This window comes from Carassius carassius, chromosome 11 (genome assembly GCF_963082965.1).
Source record: "Carassius carassius chromosome 11, fCarCar2.1, whole genome shotgun sequence".
In the NCBI taxonomy this organism is placed as follows: Eukaryota; Metazoa; Chordata; class Actinopteri; order Cypriniformes; family Cyprinidae; genus Carassius; species Carassius carassius.
Window position 1 is genome coordinate 28978345 of NC_081765.1, and position 20854 is coordinate 28999198.

Sequence of the window (20854 nt, forward strand, 5' to 3'; positions counted from 1 at the left end):
AATCAACCTGACTTTGAAGAGCATTTAGTTGATCCTGATAAGCGCTCATTGTCACAGTTGTAAAAACAACCGCTTTCTTCTAGCATGAGGGGGTTTGAATTCACAGAATATTTTTTTTCCAGGTATAACGTTAAAAAACACATACATCTCCTGGAAATCCTGTATAATTCAGCCAATCCGATGCCGACTTCAAAACTACCAAAGTGTTTCCAATTTAGCCAACGGTCCGTGGGCATGACGCCTGGGGCTGAGAATAGATGCTACGTGGTTGCCAGGGTGTTCTGAGTGGTTGCTAGATGGTTATTTGATGGCCCACTCTTAGTATTCTACACTAATCCTATTTTTTTTTTACCAAAAAAAAAATCCTATTTAATCCTATTTTTGTCCAATTTTCTAGTTTAAATATCTAATAATCTTTTTTTTAATTAGATAAGTTTATTGAAAAGCATCACTGCATATTAAATACATGTTTTCAGAGCATGCATCAGTAATACAAGTATACTTTGTCTTACAGCACTGGCAGTTTTTATCCACTTCTTTTAACTATGAACGAGATAAAAACAAATGTTAAAATAAAGAAATAAATCGTCCAGTGCAGTAAGAGGAAATGCATTTAAATTCAAATACTATGAATCTAAGAAAACAAGCTTTGATAATTTATGCAGTGTTGCTTCTCAAGTAAGTTTGTTGCATTTCAAGAATTCTTCGAGAGAAAAAAAGGTCAATGTAGGATATTTTGATATAATGTATTATTAGTCAAATCTAGTAATATATTTTGTATTCCTCTAAATGTTAGTTTTTAGTAAATTGCATGGAGAGATGGCAATTAAAATGGTAAACATGATTAATTTCCCATTTGAGTTTGTATTCAAATGATGCATTAACATAGGGACCTTGACATTCCTCACACTAAAATATTGATTTCCTATGATCCACTGCCAATGCCTAATGGCGTAAAGCACCAGCTTGTTAGTATATAGGGAATTGCTGAGCACTGAGGAATGAATTCTATGAGTGAACAAACCCTGAGGGCAGACGCTAATGCACTTTGACCTCGAGTGAGGCCTGAGGGGGCGGCAGTCACCTGTGCGTGAAGATTTCAAGCTGAACCTGAGACGAAAACCTACTTATGTAACCATTTGTTATCTTGTACAGTATGGATGCATGAGACTTACTGGTCACATCAGCTTCTATGTCGGCAAGCTTGAAGAGCGGGGCACCTTCATCCAGGTAGATCTGATATGCCTCTTTCTTGTGGCTGATGGGGTTCATGAAGACTTTGAGAGCCTTGGGATGGTTCTTAAAACCTGCAGAGCAAAGAAAACAACAAAGAGCGGGAGGATACATCAATCCCCTTGTGTCATGAATCCCATGGGCATTCATTTAAGTGCTTGATACTCATCCAGTTTAGAGAAGTGCACATCTGTTAATGTGAGCCAAAGCCCCTGTCCTACATAATAACGATTTCTTGTGGTGAGTTCAGCTTTTGTTTGCCAAGCTTGCTGCAGAATGGCTCTCACACAGCGTGAGTTCAGTCTCCACCGACTGAAAAGGTCAGATCAGTGTCTGTTGTTTACAGCGGCTGAACGTCTGCCAAGAATGAGGAGAAAGCTTGAATACATGTGCCATGTAGGCTCTCGGTCTCTCTCTGTTCACGTTTTTGTGGTGGGAGATGAGTGATACCAATAACTAAAAAGTGGCGTGGGCAATGCATTATATGTGAATATTATACAGGTACAAATTTAAACCCAGAATTGAGCTAAATCTGACAAAATTTACCAAAACCTCATTTTGTGACGTCCTGATTTGAAATAAATAAATAATAAATAAATAAATAAATAGGTAATACTTTATTTTAAGATCTCTTTGTTACACGTTACATGCACTTACTATTATAGTAAGAATGAATTATGCATAATTACATGCAAGTAACCCAAGTAAGCCAAACCAAATCCTTACCCTAACCATATAGTAATTAATATAACTCAGTACTTATATGTATAATTACGTGAGGACGCCTTAATATAACGTGTAACCAAATAAATAGATACATTGTAAAATATTAGGTATGGGTTAGGTTAATTCTTCTTCGTATTATTATTATTATTATTATTATTATTATTATTATTATGTTTTATGTTATTTATTTTTTTATAGGGTTTATTCCCTGCATTTGCAAGAATAGAAGAGGTGCTTGATTTCGGTTATTCATTCAATCAGACTGTTTTTAAGCTGCTCTTACAATAGGTCATTCTGAGGACAAACAGTACAGTTTGACAGTTGCACTTGTTACTGTTGTCAATCCCAAAGAGCAAATATGTCCACATGCACCTGGCCTACACTACCATTAAAAAGTTTGGGGTCAGTAAAATATATATATTTTAAAATGTTTTAGGAAAAAAAAGTCTTTTGTGTTCTCCAAAGCTGCATTTAATTGATCTAAAATACAATAATAACAGTAATACAATTTAAAATAACTTTTGTATTTTCATATATTTTAAAACATAATTTATTCCTGTGATGCAAAGCTGAATTTTTACATCACTCAAGTCGTCAGTGTCACATGATCCTTCAAAAATGATTCTGCTGACTTGAAGCTCAATAAACATTTCTTATTAATATCAATGTACTAAAAAGCTGTGCTGCTTAATATTTATGTAGAAACTGTAATACTTTTTTCCAGGACTTGCCATCAATATTTGATTACTATTTTCTGTTTTCCCTTATTTGCAGAGAGAACCCAGTATTGAGTAATGGTGGATCATAATTAGCAGAAATTAGGGAGCTGCATTCTCTTCCGGCCTTCCTGGAGTGCTTGAGAATGAAGGAAGCAGAGGTGAAGCTCAATGCTCTCTGTTCTTCCTCCATCATCTCCCTCATTACTCTAATCCGGCCCCTGAAGCTCTCGACCCTCGACCTGCTAACGAGCCGCTACCCTCGGCTTGCCCTCCGCCGTACTCCCTGCTGACATCACAGTGCATGAGTTCAAGGGGATGCCCAAGGTCACAGTTCTAATAGACACAAAACGTGCATGAAAGTAGATGGAGGATGTAAGGTGGGGAGGAAGAGGGGGATTTGGGATCTTGAAAGAAGGTTGCGAGTCTCGCTCGGCGTGGGGATGCTGATCCCATCTCCCACTATGTGGGCAGGTACAGGGGGGCGGGACCTCGGCTGCTGTTATAGCTGTGAATGTGGCTCAGGAGGCTCAGTAACCCTCATCCTTACCGAGGGGGCTTCGGGCCTACCACACAACACATGAAAACAACGAGCATCTATTGAATCAGATTTAGGGGGCACATTTGCATCACCATTTCATAAAGATAGTTCACAATATCCACACAAAAACTTGCTATTTATAAAGAGTCTCCTTTTAGTCTCTGATTTTCCCTAGAGACTCTCTGTTCCAAAACCTTGTATACTACCTATATGGATAGCATTATATCATAGTTACATGGCAATGGCTATGTTCAAAGGTAGGTAGCATAACTATACTGTCTTCTATGATGCATGATTTGTATGAGGGCAATGCTTAGAAAATGCTTAGCTTTAATTATTTATTCATTTATCATTTATATTTATTATAAAAAGTTTTTTTAAGAAAATGTTTTTGTTTATATTTTATTTTTAAATATGAAAATATTTTATTTTTAGTTTAAATTATGAAAAAAAGTACAAGAAAAATAACAATACCTACACTAAAGTTTGCATCGTCACAAAAACATTTATTTATTTATTAATTCATTCATTCATTCATTCAGGTAGTTATTCTCTTTTGCAAGAATATGTTTTTTTTTTTTTTCAGCTTAGAAACTTGTTTAGCTAACTTGACCAAACTTGTCAGAATGTTAGAATGTTCCAAATCAGTTACGTATGAGGTTCTAGCTCTCTATGTACATAGTAGACAGCAAGACAATTCATAAGATATAAGAACAGAGCCCTCATCTCTTATTAATTCATTACACTGAAACAAGAAACTATATTTCTGTTGTTTAAATGATCATATCTGAGCTGGAGTTCAGATTAAATCTAAACACCACAGAAGGGAGAGTGGGGGTGTAGCCCGTCTGCATGCATGATACCGTTACTATGGCACATAATCCCATGTTTGTGCGAGTGATGCACGGTGGCTCCCAGGAGCTCACTGAAAGACAATCCAGATGAAGGGGCCACACTCAGGTTTCACCTCCATGAGTCCTGTTTGTGTTCCCGCAAAAGGCCACTGTGATTTGCAGCTTGAAAAAGACTTCAGACAACCTGTGTTCACACGTTAATTATAACCTTTGGGCGACACCAGATGACTAAATATTGACGTTAATCACGTCTGTAGTCTGTTTTAGGTAATTTTTCTCTTAAATGGGTGAATTTCACAAAACCTGTTTAGAACATGTCCAGGCCACATAAAATTAAAAAAAAAAAAGTAATATTATGAAACGTAATATAAATTCAATGCAATTATATTATTATTTATAATAAATATATATATTTTTTTAATGGTTGCATTTGTTGTGCAGACTATACATTATATATATATATATATATAATTTAAATACACTCTTACAAAAAAAAAAAAAGACAGAAAAAAGTACAAAAGCTGAAAAGGTACATAATTGTAGCATATGTACCCCTGTATGGTACATACATATTTGATTTTTTAAACTTTATGTACTAATATATAGTCTTAGGGTATGGGTAAATAAGGTACTAATATGTACCTTACGGTACCATCCAATGAAAGCTTTCTCACTTGTTTTCTGAGAGTGTATATGACCTGGGCATGTTTTTGTTGACACTCACCCACATGTATTGTGCCCTTCATGTGAGCAAGTTGGTTCTGTTTGTCCTCTCAATAGCTTTGTAGTGACGTCCACATTTCAGACATGTGTCTCTGCCACCTGTGGACATTCCATGAGGTCAGCACGTTCTGCAGCGATGCTGTCACCTTATGACTCAGAGGCTTAAGGCTGTTTTACCCCTGAGGGCTATCAAGACAGGCTAATGTCACCCAACACAGTAGCTACATCTGTCTCTGTCCAGCCCCTGTCTCAGGGCACAGAGAGTGCTGATGGGAAAGGTAAGGAGCATCTGAATGGTGTGGCTGAGGGTCTCCCTGTGGAGAAGATGATTTGGCACAGGGGAGCACTTTTCCCATAATCGGGCAAATTACCTGAGAGCAGAGTCAGGTTACACATTGATTTCAGAGACAAATAAAGCCCCGGGACTGCCCGTAAACACTCGCCCACTGTGCTAATGAGTGGATTGACCATGCGGTCCAGTCATGGTTTGATTGCAAGGCATCGATGCTTCAAATTACAGTGTAGTGTTATTTGTGTGACCGTGAATTCACCCTGTTTCTGGTTTATATGCCGTGTAGAATTCAGAATGAGAATGCTTTTAAATTCCAAATAAATCCCTAGGTTTTAAATGTAAGGAAGTAGAATTAAAATAAACAAATTCATAACTGATTTTAACAAAAAAATGTATCAAGTCAAACTTTAAGATGTGTAGGCTTTTCATAAATAGATGGATGGATAGTTCAAAGGTAATTTGAAGATGGATCATGAAGATAGATAGAAAGAGAACAATAGGTGTCTGCTGGATTTTTTAAAATCCACCAGATATGGATAAAACATCTGATAAGAAAAGTCTTATCAGTCATTATGGGCTCTGAAATGTCATCGAGAAATGTTGTCATTTTTATACAATAACAGTATGTTGATTTGGCCAAGCCTACTTAAAAAGGAACATAGAGGACAAGAGAGTCGCAAGGTACATAACACAGCCATCAAACTGCACTTAAGTAACCCATAAAACCCATAAACCGTTCCACTCGCTGAGTCCCCAATACCCAAACGGGCTTTCTGGGGTGCACAGAATATTTGCTAATCCTCAAGAACAGATGTCTTATTTTTGCCCTGAAATCCCTGGCTGGCTGACTGGCGAGGGGAGTGAGCCCTCCAATGGATAAGCCCACACTGGGGCCTTGCAGTGGGAAAGGTCAGGATCGGAGAGGAGCTGGATCCGGCAGGCCCGAGGGGAGGTAAGAGATCTTGGGGCCATACAGGAGATGCAATGGGAGAGAGAAAAAGAGTGTCACTCTCCTGTCCCACTTTCCTACCGGCCGTGGGATCTCCATACGGGGGACGAGTGCTTCGACATTTCCTTAGATCCTCTGCCAAGAGTGGAGCATCTGGCATGGTGTCAGCGACTGGCATTAGCGCGCATTAGCAGTGGGGGAGACCCAGCCCTCTCCAGATTTGTCCCCTCCAGCAGAGGCATCACCAGGCAGGAGCTGCTCCAACCACTAGACGAGGTGGGGAACTGCGGTGGAGGTTTGGGCTTCAAATCAATGCACTTGCTTTCATTGGAACAATTAATTGACACAGGCACCAAATAATGAGATGAACAGAGATGCTCTGAGAATAAAATTAAACATGTAATGCATTCTATTAATTATACACACATGCATATTTTTTCAAATACAGCTAGTTTTTGGTGTGGACAATTGCACTATTCCTAATATTAGCCAGAGAGGGGGAAAAACAGCACCATGTGTTAGGTGCCTCCATTATGTCTGCATACACGTCTATCTCGGGGCGGGTGTGACAGACAGAGAAATAGGGAAGATCCACTGGGAATACGCAGAAAAAAATCCACAAGCAGCACTCAGTGAAAGTGATACTGCAGTCGTACCTACAGCAGAGCCCACAGGAGCATCTGTCCACCCTGAGACGTCCCGACAGAGCCCAAGATACACGGTAGCGTTTATGGATGGGAATCTTTAGGCACTTCAAGATTTTATTTGATTTTGACACTCTCAAAAAAAAAATTGGTTATACTTTATTTAAGGTGTCCTTGTTACAGTGTAATTATACATATAAGTACTGAGTAATATTAATTAACTACATGTACTTACTATATGGTTAGGGTTAGGATTTGGGTTTGGCTTAGGGTTACTTGCATGTAATTATGCATAATTAAGTGTTATTATAATAGTAAGTACATGTAACATATGTAACAATGACACCTAAAAAATAAAGTATTAACAAAAGTTTTGTTTACACTTTATTTTACAGTACATGGATACATTAGGGTTAGGTGTAGTGTAGGTTTAGGGTTAGTACCTAGTTATTACTCAGTTATTGTAATTGCTATAAGTACATAGTAAGTACATGTGGAACAGGACTGTAAAATAAAGTTCTACCAAAATTTCAGTGCAAACATTTTACCTTTAGGGTTACAACAGCTTGTCACTGGGGCAGTACCCTAAAAGGGACACCTTTGTACCCCAAAAAGGTTCATTGCAGTACCTTAAGGGCACATTACTATTATGAATATACACCTTTTAGTGGTAGATAAAATGCAAAGTTCTCTCTTTAAGGTTACTGCCCAAGTGATAAATTGCTATAACCCCAAAGGTACAATGGTACAAGAACCTTTATAAACAGATCTAACAGTTTCTGAGCAACCTTAAATTTTCACTGCAAAAAGGGAAATTACTTCAAAAACTCTATATAGCCAGTAAATTAGACTTTAAATTTAATTGTTATGCAAGTAAAATCTTTATAATAAGTTGAATTTGCCTGAGAGGAAATGCACCAAAAGACATTAATACCTATTTTCATTGATTGTAACTTGTATAAGTGTATTTTGTCTTACTACACTGGCAGATTTTTTAAATTGTTTTATTTATAATCAAACTAAAACCGGAAGGGGGGGGGGGTGTTTCAAACACGCCAGGTTCCACCTCCACTCATTCACAACGCACGCCCTCACCTGAGTACTGAGCACTTCCACCTGACCCTCCTCATTACCCAATCACCTCGGCACCATAAATACCACACACACGCACTCAATCAGCGTCCAGTCTCGTTCGCGACAAGGTCTTACCTGTATGCTAACTCAAAGGACTAACTCTTCCTCTACTTACCTCTCTCGAGCGATTCTCCGAAGATCAAGATCCCCAGTGTGCGTGTGTGTGGTTCACCTCCCTCCTCTGACGTCTTCACCCAGCTCTCACGGATCCATTCATCACTCTACCCAACACTACTTGCTCCTCTGCTTGTGTCTATTAATAAACCCTTCTCTCTGTTACTCCTCAGCCTCCCGAGTGATCTGTAACAGAAGACCGGACCAACACCGCTAGGCACAAGCATGAGCCTCACGGACCCCTTTCAAGATCTGGTCGATGCACTCCAAAGAACATTCACGGCTACACCTGCATCCCCAACACCAGCAAGCACTTCCGTCAACGATGCCAGCACTTCCTCACCTTCCGTTCACGCCAGTCCCATGGCCCTCCGGCGCCCTCTGCCGTCAGCTCAAGCTCACTACCACAGCAACGCCGTCAGCCTACCAAGTCCACACTATCACCGGCAAACTGTTAAGTAGAAGATGTGTGCGTCATAGTGTGGGTCCCATTTCCCTACCAAACCGGACTACTCCATCATGAGGAAATCCATCTGCTGGTTCTGGAGGAATCCACCGCTGACGTGATTCTAGGGCACCCGTGGTTAGAGCAGCACAATCCCGTAATCTCTTGGAAGACGGTAAAGTCCTGAAGTGGGGCGACGCCTTTTTCAAGAGCTGCATCTCAGGTTGTCCAGTTCCGGCCACATCTTCCCCTGAACCTCTTCCATTTTGTTCCACTTCAATAGAGAGCCCAGTTGAAAACCAATCTATCGCCATCCCTACCTGCTACACCCCCTTCAGTGACGTCTTCTGCCCCAAACGGGCTTCCAAGCTGCCTCCACACCGGCCGTGGGACTGTGCCATCGATCTGCTGCCGGGTGAACCAGTGCCTAAAGGAAGGATATACCCCCTATCCATTCCGGAGGAGAAGACTATGGAGGAATACATCAAGGAGGCGCTGGCCCAGGGTTATATTCGTCCATCTACACCCCCCCCCCCCTCCCCCCCGCTGCTTCGAGTTTCTTCTTTGTGGAGAAAAAGGACAGAGGTTAAAAACCATGCATTGATTATCGGGTTCTCAACAATATCACTGTCAAGTTCAGGTACCCACTTCCCCTCGTCCCAGCTGCCTTGGAACATCTCCGTGGTGCCACTGTTTTCACCAAGTTGGACCTCCACAGTGCCTATAACCTCATCCGGATACGAGAGGGGGACGAGTGGAAAACAGCCTTCATAACCCCTACTGGCCACTATGAATACTGCGTGATGCCGTATGGACTTGTTAACGCCCCCTCCGTCTTCCAGGACTTCATCCATGAGGTGCTCCGGGAGTTCCTCCACAAGTTCGTCCTCGTCTACATAGATGATATCCTCATATACTCCCGGAGCCTGGCAGAACATCAACGCCACGTTGCGGAGGTCCTGCAACGCCTGAGGGCCTTTCAACTCTATCTCAAGGCCGAAAAGTGCTCTTTCCATCAGCCCTCAGTGCAGTTCCTTGGATACAACATCAGCAGTAGTGGCATCCGGGTGGACGAGGGGAAGGTAAATGCCGTCAGAAATTGGCCCACTCCTACCACCATCAAATAGTTACAACGGTTCCTTGGCTTTGCCAACTTCTATAGACGGTTTATCCAAAACTTCAGTACCATCACCAGCCCTCTCACCAGTCTCCTCCGTAACAAACCCAAATCTCTCCCCTGGACTCCTGCCGCCACAGAGGCCTTCCACACACTAAAAAAATGCCTTTACGACCGCCCCACTCCTGGTTCATCCCGACCCCGACCGAGCCTTCATCGTGGAAGTCGACGCCTCAAACACCAGAGTGGGAGCGGTCCTTTCTCAGCAGCAGGGGAATCCCAGTCGCCTCCACCCATGCGCCTTCTTCTCCCGGAAACTCAACCCGGCAGAGGTCAACTATGATATCGGCAACCGGGAATTGTTGGCCATCATGTTGGCCTTAGAAGAATGGAGGCTTTGGCTGGAGGGAGCCAAACACCCCTTTCTGTCCTCACAGATCATAAAAACCTGGAGTATCTTCGAGTGGCCAAAAGATTAAATCCAAGACAACCCCGCTGGGCGTTATTCTTCACCCGCTTCCACTTTACCATCTCATATCGCCCAGGGGTGAAAAACGTATTATTCTTCACCCGCTTCCACTTTACCATCTCATATCGCCCAGGGGTGAAAAACATAAAGGCTGACGCCCTGTCCTGGTGTCACGCCCCCAAAGAGAATCTTGAAGAACCAGAAACCATACTCAACCCAGCGGAGGTCAACTATGATATCGGCAACCAGGAGTTGTTGGCCATCAAGTTGGCCTTAGAAGAATGGAGGCATTGGTTTGAGGGAGCCAAACACCCCTTTCTGGTCCTCACAGATCAAAAAAACCTGGAGTATCTTCGAGTGGCCAAAAGATTAAATCCAAGACAAGCCCGCTGGGCGTTATTCTTCACCCGCTTCCACTTTACCATCTCATATCGCCCAGGGGTGAAAAACTTAAGGGCTGACGCCCTGTCCCGGTGTCACGCCCCCGAAGAGAATCTTGAAGAACCAGAAACCATTCTTCCAGAAAAGGTCATTGTCTCTCCTATTACCTGGTCCGCAGAGACCCTTCCTCCTACCGATCCTACTACGAACCATCCTTTGGTCTCTCCCTCCACAGAACCTGGAGAAACCGAGGCCCCCCTCCACTCCTCCTAGACGACGGCGCGGCCTATGAAGTTAGTGACATCCTGGACTCCCGGCGGCGTGGTGGACAACTGGAATATCTAGTGGACTGGGAAGGATACGGTCCATAGGAATGTTCCTGGGTTCCACGCAACGATATGCTGGATCCTAACTTACTCGAAACCTTCCACTCCAATCATCCTGACCGACCAGCTCCCAGGAGAAGAGGACGTCCACCACATCGTCGGGGTCCTCGGCCCTCAAGAGCGGGCCGTGGGGAGGGGGGTACTGTTACAAACACGCCAGGTTCCACCTCCACTCATTCACAATGCACGCCCTCACCTGAGTACTGAGCACTTCCAATTGACCCTCATCATTACCCAATCACCTCGGCACCATAAATACCACACACACACACTCAATCAGCGTCCGGTCTCGTTCGCGACAAGGTCTTACCTGTATGCTAACTCAAAGGACTAACTCTTCCTCTACTTACCTCTCTCCAGCGATTCTCCGAAGATCAAGATCCCCAGTGTGCGTGTGTGTGGTTCACCTCCCTCCTCTGACGTCTTCACCCAGCTCTCACGGATCCATTCATCACTCTACCCAACACTACCTGCTCCTCTGCTTGTGTCTATTAATAAACCCTTCTGTCTGTTACTCCTCAGCCTCTCGAATGATCTGTAACGGGGTTGGGGGTTCACCAGGAAGACAAAATATAATTATATTTAAGATATTACCAATTTTAAATACTGTAAGTTTAAAACAGGACATACATACTCACTAAAGATAGGTTTTTTTTGCAGTGTTGTCCATTAGCATCTTGTTTTCTGAAGTCATGCATGAACATACTCAACTTTTAAGTGAAGCCTAAATAAATACACTGATGTGCTGCATTAAATATACTTTTTAAAGATCAAGTCTGTAATTTTTTACACCACTAGAAGTGCCAACAGGAATTGCAGTCTCTGTGTGGCACGATTAGGCTGCACATCACATTCATTTTGAGAGGGAAAACTGACTTGTCTGAATAATGGAAGAGAAGATAGTGTTCAGAAACTAATTTTTAATATATTTATTTATTTTAATTCTGTTTGGCAGTGCAGATATTATACACTTTAGTGTTATTATTCAATTTAAAATCATGATTTATGAATTTTTAATCGCTAATTAGAATCATACGAGTTTTCAATGTGATGAAGGTGATTAAATGATGACAGACTTATTCCTTTGAACTAAAACTTTAACTTTATTTATTTATTTATTGTCTTTAATTTCAAACAGGATCAAAGCAAGCAACTCTAACCAGCATATAAACAGAGTTTGGGTTGACCAGAAAACATCAACTGAAGTAAGAGCGCTCCAGTCAACAAGATACACAGATTGATCCGTTTCCAAGGAGCCAAGGGGAAAGAGTCACCATGGATACGCAGAGGTTGACTTAATGGAAAACCTGTTAATGTGTAACATTATCCACTTGGCTATCGAGCTATTGTACATCAGCTCATGTAAATCCCACGCAAGCTCGGCCAAAGGCCCAGAGTCCTTCAAATTCTGAATGTATTTTTAAAATCGCGTTCCAAGGGAGATTTTGCTTTCCCTATTATCTTGTTAAACAACTCAAAGCGATTTAATGCACGGCATACAATAGCAACTGTTGTGCTTTATGCCAAATGCACATATGAATTCAGATAGGTCACAAAAGCCTTTGGAGGAATGAGATGGACCCAGTGCTTGACCCTTGAGTTCTCTCCCCTCTCTGTTTGTCTTTTCTCCTCCCTTTAGGTCTACAACAATAAAGTCCAGCTTGACGCAGGAGTGTGACCATGCGCTTTGACAAGAGCACCAAGAGCACATTATGTGTCCAGAGACGAGCGTGGAGGGCTTCCCGGGCTCTGATTGACCCGCCAAGATTAATCTTTGAAAAGAGGGTTTAAGGACACAAGGAGTCTATTCCATTTCAACTCGACGACTATGTTTGACCCAAGTAGACTGTATTACAGGTGCTCCTATTGTTGCCGGCCGTCTCACCACATGTTTGGTCTGTGGCCTGGCCCGACTGCTCACTCTCTGACCGCAGGGTTTAATCTGTCATCTGAGTGGCCGCACCTCATGTGTCAGCACACATCACATGGCTTGTCAGATGGCGATGCTGCAGACGGCATTCAGAGCTCACCTTGAATAAAATCAAACTGTGGACTGAGGGTCTGGGGCTGTTTTTTGGACCGTTCACCTTTTGTGCTGAGTGTCAGCTGAGACACACCCTCCATTGTGCCGTCTCCCTGGGAAAGACCACTGTAACAGGTGAGCACCCCTAAAATCCAGAATGCACTCCCTTAACTGCTAATAAAATAACAGAGATAATCCAGCTATGAAAACATGCATCTATGTGTGTGTTAGAGCATGTGCATGAGATGCAGGGGGTGGGGTGAACGTTTCCACAAGGACCAAACAAAAAGCCATGCTTTATTAACAACTGTATGAGTTTGTGACGGTATAAATATGTAGCACATGACAGCTGTTCTGCTGCTTATCAGAACCTGGAGAAGGAAAGACATGGGCCCTAATCAATGTTGGTTTATTACATCTATAGGAGAGAGGATGTACTAAAATATAGATTCATCATGACCCAAAATGGTTGAAATCTTTTATTTACACTGTATAAAATATCAAAATGTTGCTTATTTCAATCATCAGATCTTACTTAAAAAAAAAAAAATTTAGAAGAACTCAAATTATTTTGAGTGATTTTGTCATAGCTCTGGAGTTTAGTAAAACAAATACAACTTTTTTCAAGAACCATGCACTACTGAATGTGAAGAGTGAAAAATAAAGACCTTTTCTTTCTTTATCAGCCATTTGTATGTTTACTTGAGCTTTAATACTGTGGCTGAAATCAAAAAAGCATACTATCATTATACTCTTACTATTTCCACTTTTGCTATTGCTAATATACTATTTGGAATGGTATACTACTATGCTAATATGCTATTCCTGCACACTACTCAAACTTGAATCATCATCATAAAAAAATAATATAAAAATCTTTTTATTTGCAACATATCTCATATGTCAAATGACATTCCTTAGGTTAGGGGAAAAAATGTGTTAATGCAAGTGTTTTTTTGTTTGTTTTTTAATTGCTTTTGTAATTTTGTTTGGTTAGTTTCGCTGAAATTACATCAACTGTAAATTAATTATTCTGTAAAAACCTGTTTATAATTTTATCTGCTCTGCAAAAAATCATAATCCTGATCTAATCTTCCAGTTGAAATATCTAAAACTCTTTACATTTACATCCAAAGCACACTGCATAAGATATTAAGTATTGTGATATAAAGTGTTTTCTGGCAGATTTTTTTTCACTTGTCTTAACACACTTCCACTGTAAAACACCACAATGAATCTCATTTTTGTGTATTAATTTTTCTCCTCGCAGCACTAAATAATGCATTTCCTCTCTCCTCTGGGCTCCCTCAAGGCATATTCTTTAATTATGATAATTAATTCATGTTCTACCCAAAGTACATGCAGCCCTCACTCACAATTACCCACAAAAAAGCCAGCATTTAAATCTTTAAAGGGCTACAGCTCAGAAACACTTTTACATGGCCGAAGTCTAAACAAGGGTTCAGCGAGGTGGGGGAGGGGATTGACAGCATAAAGTTGTGAGGCCTAGACAATCCCCTCCCTAATTCCCAGCGAGTAATGCACCTCCTGAGCACTGCTGCTGTTACATCACCTCTTATTCAGTGCTGTAACTGAAATTCCAAGGATTAGCTGGCATTAATACAGCATTATGACCAGGCCCTCATTGGACAAAAACACTGTCCAGAGATTTCCCCCACACCATTTTCTAGTCCTAAACTCATATATCATATCCAATCCAGTTTTAAATATAGCCTACCACTTGTATGATAGTATTTATGTGGGACAGACAGCGGGCAAAGAAGGATTTCTGAAATTGAACTTGCGTAATTGTGATGCTAGATTAAATCAGTGAGGGATTCATGTGCAGCGCTGCTTTGTCTGCAGACCGGGATTAGCAGAGATTACACATGTTCATTTTCACAAAGGCAGCATCTAAATGCTCAATGCTCAATCAGCTGACGAAGGAAGTTTATACTAAATCTTTTTGTTGGTCCTTGGGAGAGTCTCAGACGGGCTTTGTCTCCCACCTGTCTCCCGTGCAGCACAGCGAAGCACTAGGCAGGCCGCTGGCCCGTCTTGGCAGTGACACTTGTGAGAGGAGCACAGATAATTACAAACTCCAGGGAGGCCGTAGGACCAACCTGTTCCTCTAGTATCTGATCCAGCAGGTCCAACCCCACCTCTTTCAAGACCCCCTCCGACTCCCCCTTAAGGCACACCACACAATGATACGGTCATTACACAAAAGAGATGGTGCCCCTTGGCTCTCTCAATGAGACTCTTATAATCCAGTCTGTGGAGTTTATTCATAACTTTTTTTGTGTATTCAGGATGTCACTGACACACCTTGAACATTATTTCACATCATATTTGTAGGTCAGATGCATACTTGAGAAATCATTAAATTGTGATAGAAAGGCCCTGTTCCTAAACCTAATGAACCAATCTAATGCTCTACACAGGCTGATCAATGAGTTATACAAATAGCTCTCCTCATGCAAAGGACTAACTTGATTTGAGTTTGGTGTTCACATGTTGCTAAACTAATAAGCAGTACTCTAATCCGTTTGTCTCGTAAGATTTTTTTATGTTTTTGACAAAACCTGTTATGCTCACCATGGCTGCATTTATTTGATCCCAGTAAGACACGGTAAATGGTAAAATTGTGAAATATTATTCCAATTAAAACAATTGTCTTCTACTTTAATATATTTTAGAATGAATTTATTCCTGTGATGCTAAGATGAATTTTCAGCAGCCATTACTCCAGTCAGTTCTGTGTCACATGATCCTTCAGAAATAATTCTAATATGCTGATTTGGTGCTCAAGAAACATTTCTTATAATCATCAATGTTGAAAACAGTTAAGCTGTTATTTTTTTTAGCTGCATTTTTTTTTTTGTTAGAACTGTCTTTATTGTCACTTGATCGATTTCATTTTGAGCTATAGTCAACATAGCACAAAGAAATATTTGGTAAAATGGTTAATATTTAGATGGTTCATATTTTAACGAGACTAATTAAAGTTGTTGTTGTAAGTAGTTCCCTCACTTTCTCCAGCATTCTTATATTTGTTTCTCATCAGTGCATTATGAGATTGCCTTCACTGTAAAGGATAAAAGCTGCCACAGAATTCGGCATAAAAAGTATCTTAGAAGACAGCATTATTAATGCTGCCTACCTCTTGAGGTAGACTTGCATCAAGAGCACATGCTACACTCACTAGGTTTAGGAACAGAGTAATTGTATCCAATTCATTACTGGGTTGGGCAATCTTCATTCAATAAATGTCAGCAAACACAATAAAATATAAAGTGAAGCAAATGTTGACCAGGTTAATGTTTGCACATCATAAAATTCACTAAAGCACTGATAAAAATAATTCTAAAATGCCTAATGTTTAATTTGTGACTTTATTTTTTCAGTGTAAGGTAGATGTTGAGCTGCTTTGGCGTGTGAACATACCGCTGAGGATTTCTTTGAGGCTTTTGAACCAAATCTCACAGTGGTCTGCATTGAGGTTATTGAGGTAGATGGCATGTTCCTTGAGTTTGAGCCCTTTCTTCTTGCTGGAAGAGTGTGATGCCCAGCAGAGTTCCACCCGTCTGCTGCTCCACAGAGCGCCGTAGCTTTACCTTCACAGAAAACACATCCTTAAGCTCCACATACTCTTCCTGCTTCTTCACATCATGGTCAGCTAAAACAAACACACAAGAGACATTTAAAAGTCATATCATAAATGTTTTCCTTCCGGATCACTTGTAATGGGTCTTAATGTTATGTGTTTAAATGCCAAAACATAATTTATTATTTTGTTTTAATCATTTTCACACTACTTGACCGTTAAAGGCCTGGTTAAACTTAAGACTGTAATATAATAATGCCAGTGTGAAATGAGGTTCATAACTTTTCTGTAGCCTACTTACTATATTCACAGTCAGTGGGTTTGCATTTATATCTAGTAGTTTTCATAATTGGCAGGGAGCATTTTTTATCTCAAAACAACAAGTAAAAATGAATTACTAAAAATATGACACCTTATTTATGTTTGGCTCTTTATGTTGACTTCGTTGACTTCAGCACAAAATAAATGGATTAAAAGGGATAGTTCAGCCACCTGCAAAAAAAAATAATAATACAAATAACAATAATAGCTTGTAAGTTTGAAACACAGTTTTTAAAAATAATATTTTAAAATGTTAAAATATTTTAATATTTATTCTTGCGATAACGTGTCTTCAGCGTCACATGAGCTTTCAGAAATCATTCTACAGTAATATGCTAATTTGTTGCTCAATAAATATTATTTATTATTTTTGATGTTGAAAACAGTTGTGCTGCTTAATATTTTTTTCAGAAACTGATGCCTGTTTTCAGAATTCTCTGATGCATAGAAAGTTACAGCGTTTATCTGAAGTAGGATTTTTAACTATGTAAAAGTCTTTACTGTCACTTTTGATAAAGTATTAATTTCTTCCTAATCTTACTGACTTAACTAAACTTTTAAACTGTTTTTGCCCATTCAAGAACAAGATCAGTGGGGTCCAAAACAATATCAGACTTATTTGACTTTCATTTTATGGACAAAATATGTTTAAAATTTCAGCTTTGCAACAATATAATGATCATTCTGTTATTACAGCCACATTTTTGTGATGTACTGTCCCTTAAATTCCTCTACGAGAACCAAAACAAACAAAAAAATTAAGTTTTAATGTGTGAGAATTCAGACTTTCAACCGAGCTGCACTGCGAGCTTCCTGTTCTCTCCTGACCCCCCGCTGTAAACGATTACCCACAGGCAAACTCCAATTAAACCACACTGAAATCTGTCGCCGAGCCTCAAGATGAACCGAGTTCTATAGCTGCCTCTCTAAATGACAGTCTCTCTCCTCGTGTGAAAGACTTTCTTCATTAGGAGCACCCCAAGCCGCACCTTCGCGTTTCAGAACATTAACTACCCTCTCACATTACTGCACAGGACACCCGCCGCCATCTGTTCCTACTCAGGCTTCTGTTCCAACCTCTCTATACCTCCAACACTCTATTTATTTAACTCCAAAGCTTCATTTCATTGTGGTCACTTTACAGAAACCCCGATTCAATTGAATTAGTGGGATCAGGAGATAATCTCTCCCGGCAGAGCTTTCAGGGAGCTGGGGAAAATGACAAAGTGGCCCATGTTAGCGGCCGTGTACAGGAAGCTTCCTCCAAGGGTGTGAGACAGGGTCCTGAAGGGACTGGGAAGAGGAAAAAGGGGGCCTTCTCCTCAGCTACATTACAGTAAGCCGATGCCTTGTCCGAATCAATCTTGGCACATCTGCCTGATGCCAGCCATAAACAGGATTAGAGAAAGGACTTATCTGCTTGATGCTAATTGTGTGCAGTTTTTGCACATGTCCACCCTTTTAATAGAGAGACTCCAAACTCTGCTGTTACAACTGCCCTTTTCAGGCAACACTTGTCAGCATGTGCACTAGTCAGGTTGGTGTGGTCTCTGAGTTTTTTGTTTTTTTTTTGATAATAGGACCTAATTAGTGACTATTTAGTGAATTAAGAGCATGAAAATTGAGTTTAAATGAGTAGCCCGCTAAGCAGAAGCAATGTAGATTGAGTTGATACACCTTTTAAAGTACCAGTCTGACTGGTGTTTCCTGCTGATACGCTCAAAAACAGGCCACACAATTTAAACTTTACTTTTTGCTAATATTGTGCTCTCTCTATTTTTGGAAGGCCACAAATTTTTGCTTACACAAACTTTTTTTTATATATATATATCTCTATTGTATTTCAGCCACTTTACAGCTCCACTTGCTAATCTATTTTTAAGTAAAAACTGATGCAACTTTAACAGCTACATTAAAATTAGGAGCAAAATTAATCTCTTGACGTGGCTTTGCTGATGCAATTAGAAAGCTAACACAAGTATTAGAATGCTTATTTAAGATTAAATCATGCTAGAAAGAAATATAAATAACAAAGAACTACTTGTTCTACTTAAGTGTCATAAGGTTGTGCAGTAAAAGTCACTGATCATATTCCGATTATGTACAGTATGTGTCATGTGAAGGTGGTTACTCAATTACCATGATCCAAATAAGACTGTTTAATAAATAAATAATTATTTATATATATATATATATATATTAGACACACACACCGGCCACGTAAAACCAGGTTAGACCACCTTTTGCCTTCAGAACTGCCTTAATTTGGCATAGATTCAACAAGGTGCTGGAAACATTCCTCAGACATTTTGGACCATATTGACATGATAGCATCACATGGTTGATTTGTCAGCTGCACATCCATGATGCGAATCTCCCGTTCATCCACATCCCAAAGATGCTCTATGGGGTTGAGATCTGGTGACTGTGGAGTCCATTTGAGTAAAGTGACCTCATTGCAATGTCCAAGATACCAGTCTGAGATGATTTGAGCTTTGTGACAAGGTGCATTATCCTGCTGGAAGTAGCCATCAGAAGATGGGTACACTGTAGTCATAAAGGGATGGACATGGTCCGCAACAATACTCAGGTAGGCTGTGGCGTTTAAAAAATGCTCAATAGGTGCTAAGGGACCCAAAGTGTGCCAAGAAAATATTCCCCACACCATTACACCACCACCACCAGCAGCCTGAACCACTGAGGATGGTTCCATGCTTTCATGTTCTTTATGCCAACTTCTGACCCTACCATCTGAATGTTGCAGCAGAAATCGAGACTAATCAGACCAGGCAACGTTTTTCCAATCTTTTATTGTCCAATTTTGGTGAGCCTGTTTGAATTGTAGCCTCTGTTTCCTGTTCTTAGCTGAGAGAAGCAGCACCCTGTGTGATCTTAGCCCATCTGCTTGGTTGTAACGAGTGGTGATTTGAGTTACTGTTGACTTTCTATCATCTCTAACCAGTCTGCCCATTCTCCACTGACCTCTGACATCAACAAGGCACGTTGGGAGTCACTTAAATCTTCTTTCTTTCCCATTCTGATGCTCGATTTGAACTTCAAGTCGTCTTCACCACATCTAGATGCTGCCATGTGATTGGATGATTAGCAATCTGTGTTACCAAGCAATTGAACAGGTGTACCTAATAAAGTGGCTGGTGAGTGAGTGTGTGTGTGTGTGTGTATATATATATATATATATAGATAGATAGATAGATAGATAGATAGATAGATAGATAGATAGATAGATAGATAGATAGGTAGATAGATAGATAGGGATGTAGCTGCTTTACTGTGCATACATTTTTATTTTTAGAGCTTGACAAAGGGTCGCTATGAAATAAACTAAACAAGTAACATAATATGGGTTTTGAACACCACAAGGGTGAGTAAATTATGAATTTTGGATAAACTCCCTTTGTATGCCACAGGTAATCATGTGATCGTGTGGTTGGTGATTACCTATGGCATATACACACACTCACAAGTTCATACAGTATATAATCTGAAAGATTCCACATCGTAATCATAAAGGCAAAACGCACCTTCAAGATGCATAAACATGATATAGATTTCTCGTAAAACCACCATACCTCTTTTGTGTGATCTAAAAGGGATTTGAGAGTAATACAAAAACTCAAAGTTGGGGTTAGAGAAGGGGATTGAAGAAGATTTTGGCTGCTGGTGCCTCTGCTGCAGGGCACACAAGTTCACAAATAAGAAGGGCCATATGTTCAGGGTCATTGGTCTAAAGGGGCTGCAAAGGGCCAAATCAATATGACACGTCTGGTAACACACGAGGTCATATAACACGGAGCCCTCCTCCGGAGATCTCAGCTCTCTCATTGACAGTTACATGTATCACTGTGTGTAGACACCACTCTCAGCCAGCACTGACACACACACACGCTCATGCTCTCATCACACTCACCGGCTGCCAATTCATGTTATTTGGGCTACTATGAAATCAGGCTGGATGAAAAGAAACTCTGTAGAGTTATACGAGTTGTTACACTTGCTACACAAAATTGCATGTCCATCATGCATGGACAATACAGCAAAAAGCATTTAAAATTGTATCTCTATCAGTTAAGAATTGCTGGTTGTCATAAGCTTTTGCATACTATGAAATTGTTAATTAGTTTGAAAAATACCAGTTCTGTTGGACCTCGCAAGGCAGAT

General features: G+C 40.5%; 1 pseudogene; it reads right to left on the reverse strand.

The window, feature by feature from the left end:
* LOC132153293 (ceramide kinase-like protein) overlaps positions 1–20518 on the reverse strand; it is a 57254-nt pseudogene extending 36736 nt beyond the window's left edge.
* Between the last annotated feature and the right edge of the window lie 336 nt (positions 20519–20854).